The following is a 4,323-nucleotide window of genomic DNA, read 5'->3' as shown; positions in this document are numbered from 1 at the left end:
AACAACCTTGTCGACATCCACTGCCACGCCGTCCACCGCGAAATCCGGGGGTGCTATCTCCTGCAGTGCGTTTGTAAGGCCCTCGACATCAATTCTTCTGTAATTCACACTCTTGGGTAGTTTGTGTTGAGGAGTGACTTCGTACATTTGACCCAGTGCTGATGCTCCCTGTAACAGTTCTGCTGGTGACAGTGTTGGCAAACTGTCTGTGGCCAGAGTAACAGTGAGTGGTGCGTGGTCGGAGCCTGGTATGTCTTGGTGTACGTTAACGTCCATTATGAGATCGATGCATTCACCTTTTACAAGGCAAAGGTCGATTTCTGAAATCCAGGTTGAGCGCCTTTGAAATGATAAGTCACCTCCCAAATTCCTTCCGTTGTGGCATATGTGGTTAGCAATGACCATGCTGTTATTATTGCACACATTCACCAGTGTCCTCCCATGGCTGTTAATAGTGTCGTCCTTCACTCCCCGATACTCGTAAGTGTATCTGTGATTCTCGGTGTGCCTACTCGTGCATTGAAGTCACCTATCGCGACAACTTACCCAGCATCTAAAGTATGGCGGGCAAAATTTCCATATTGAGCAGGGTGGTAATGAGGCGAATCATCGGGGGGTATGTATATTCCACCTAACTTTAAGTCTGGCCATTTTGCTAGCTCAACCCAGATCTGCCCCTCGGCATCCGTGTCAACTTGTTTGATGTCATGAGTCAGGCTACTCTTTACCAGCATCACCACACCACCTCTGTGCTGGCCAACTCGAGACACATTTTGTAGATATCAAAACCAGGAACATTCAAGTGGAAATATTTCTTGGCTTCCAGTATCCAAACAATGTCATATTTAAGAATAAATGAGAGGATGTGTTTATCTTGTAGTTTATCTTTGAGTCCGGCAATATTCCAAGAGCAAAGCTTCAGTTCGTGAGCCGAATAGGGAGTCAGAAAAAACGAGGCATGAATCTATCAATTACAACTCCGTCTCTCAACAGAACACGGTTTTTCCAATCATATATGATGTTCACGCCAACGTTTTCTGCTTTTTCTTTTTCCTCCCTTTCTCTTTTCCTTAACCGTTTCTTTCCTGACAGCTGGATGAACGTCTTTCTTAATGTACACAGTTGAAAAAGGTGTACTGGCATTCTTTAGGTTCTTGGCAGAATCTAAGATGATATCTCTCTGAGCCTGATCCTTAAGCGAGATGAGAATCGGCCTTTTGTTTCGTTCGTTTGGTTTCCCAAGTCTCCTCACTCTCCAGCAGGATTGGTCTAGTGTCTCGGGGCAACCTGCCTTCTCGAGCACCTTTTGAATCTTACCATCATCTGTTTCTCCAAGTTCATCTTCAGCCTCCAGCACGCCAGTAATGACTATGTTGCATCGCCGTTCCTTACTGTCTATTGACTCGAGGAATAATTGCTGTTGATGAATAACCTTGTAAGCGTCATCTAACCTCTCTGATAGCTCGCTCACCTTCTGCTTCAGAGTTGCCATTTCAGCCACAATTTGTTTCACAACGCGTAACTCCTCTAGCAGGACAGCATTGGATGGCTCATTCTTATTTTCTCCAATCAAGGTAGCCAAAGCCTGTTTGAGCTGGGCATTCATTAGTTTATCAATTTCACTTGGCGCGAGTAATCGCACTGCGGCAGCATCATCAAGTCCAGCCATTTTTAGGCTCAAAAGGTGGGCAGTTGATGTTTCACTTTGGTTGCTAAGGACACGTTGCTAGGACAGTCTGCGCATGCGCAGAAATTCAACTTCGGTGCGAGGGAGGCCCTTACCAGAGTAGTAAAAAATTTAACTACTTTTCCTGGCTAAGTCCAAAAACACTTTCCCTCACACTAGTTCTCTGTCGGTCCTTGCACCTCTTATACGGTTTCTCGTGCCCACCTTTTGTCTGTAGTAACGTTCTGAAGCGTAAAAAGCAGATAAATGTGGGGAGCCACTCCAGCCTTTGTTTTGCTACTGCAACGCCCTCACACACACACACACACACACACGCACGCACGCACGCACACACACACACACACACACACACACACACAAACACACACACACACACACACACACACACCTAATTTTCAATGAAGAAAACATGCCAACACACACACACACACACACACACACACCTAATGTCCAATGAAGAAAACATGCCATCACACACACACACACACACACATACACATACCCCTAATCCCTTCTTCAGCGCCTCCTTCAGTATATTACCTGCAAGTATCAGGCGATCAATGGACGTCGACTCCGTATAAGTCGACACTCAGGTGACGATTCCGAAGTCGGCTCCGTATAATTGCCTCTCCCGTGCCGTTTTCCGTCACCCCAGCGCTGGCGTGACGTTTTCCTCTCCCTCACCATGGGATGACGGAAAACGGCACGCGAGAGCCAATTTTACAACACACTCACACACACACACACACACACTGGCTTCACAAGCCAGATGACCAGGGTTCGATTCCCCGGCCGGGTGGAGATACTTGGGTGTGTCTCCTTTCACGTGTAGCCCCTGTTCACCTAGCAGTGAGTAGGTACGGGATGTAAATCGAGGAGTTGTGACCTTGCTGTCCCGGTGTGTGGTGTGTGCCTGGTCTCAGACCTATCCCAAGATCGGAAATAATGAGCTCTGAGCTCGTTCCGTAGGGTAACGTCTGGCTGTCTCGTCAGAGACTGCAGCAGATCAAACAGTGAATAACACACACACACACAAGAAAAGAGAGATGTGGCTTGGAAAAGATGGAAAAAGAGCAGGAATATACTAAATAAGGAGAATTATAGAGTGGCGAGAAATGAGTATGTGAGGGTAAGGAGGGAGGAAGAAAGAACATTTGAAAAAGATATTGTAGACAAGAGTAAGGAACATCCAAAATTGTTTTACAGGTTCATAAATGGTGAACTTAAAAAGAGAGTCCATTGAAAGATTAAAAGGAGAGCAAGGGATAGTAGATGACCCTAAGAATATAGCGGAATTGCTAAATAATAGGTTTCAGCAAGTATTTACTAAAGAAACAATGTTTGTAAAGCCTCAGAATGTACAAGGAAATGTGCACATGGATGACATTAAGATACCTAAAAAGGAGTTATATAAAATGTTGGAGGAACTTAAAGATGATAAAGCGATGGGACCAGATGAAGTTTCAGGAAAATTATTGGAGTGTAGAGAAGAATTGAATGATCCATTATATGATATTATAAGGTGCTCATTAGAAACAGGGGAAGTACCAGTAGAGTGGAAAAGAGCTGAAGTGGTGCCCATTTATAAGGGAGGTAGTAAGGAAGAGCCTCTTAACTATAGACCTGTGTCTCTAACAAGTGTGGTCGGTATGATTTGTGAGAGGGTGATAAAGAAATATTGGATACGGTTCCTGGAGGATCATAAGTTATTATCGGATCATCAATTTGGCTTTAGGAAAGGGAGGTCATGTGTAACAAATCTACTGAGCTTTTATTCAAGAGTGGTTGACAAAATACAAGAGAGAGGGATGGATGGACTGTGTATATTTGGATTTAAAGAAAGCTTTTGACAAGGTACCTCACATGAGATTGCTATGGAAATTGGAGATTTATGGAGGACTGAAAGGAAAAGTGTTAAAGTGGATGGAAAACTACTTGAGATGGAGGGAGATGAGAACGGTAATAAGGGATGCAAAGTCGGACTGGTTGGTGGTGGAGAGTGGAGTCCCACAAGGCTCAGTGCTGGCACCAATACTTTTCCTTGTATATATTAATGACATGCCAGAGGGAGTAAACAGTTATATTAATTTGTTTGCGGATGATGCGAAGTTGTGTAGGTGTGTGAAGAGTGAAGAAGATTGTGAAATTTTACAGGCAGATCTGGATAAGATTTGGGAGTGGAACAAGAGGTGGGAAATGGAATTTAATCTGAGCAAAAGTCATGTGATGGAGATGGGGAAGAGTGGAAGACGGCCAAGAGGGTCATATAAGATGAGTGAAGAAGTAGTGTTGAAAAAGGTGGAAAGGAAAAGGATTTGGGAGTGATAATACAAGACCATGGGCAGTTTGAGGCCCATATTGATAAGATGTTTGGAGAAATGTATAATTTGATAAGAAATATTGGATTAGCCTTCCATTATATAGATAAAGATATAATGAAGAAATTAATTAGTACGGTAATTAGACCAAGATTGGAATATGCTGGAGTGGTTTGGTCCCCTTATAAAAAGAAGCATATAAGGAAGTTGAAGAGATTGCAGAGAATGGCAACAAAAATGGTTCCGGAATTGGCAGAAATGATCTATGAGGAGAGATTAAAAGAAATGAATTTGCTTACCTTGGAACAAAGAAGAGAA

Source organism: Portunus trituberculatus, chromosome 6 (genome assembly GCF_017591435.1).
Source record: "Portunus trituberculatus isolate SZX2019 chromosome 6, ASM1759143v1, whole genome shotgun sequence".
Taxonomy (NCBI): domain Eukaryota; kingdom Metazoa; phylum Arthropoda; class Malacostraca; order Decapoda; family Portunidae; genus Portunus; species Portunus trituberculatus.
The sequence above is the reverse complement of the archived record's forward strand: the minus strand, read 5'-3'. Positions refer to the sequence as shown.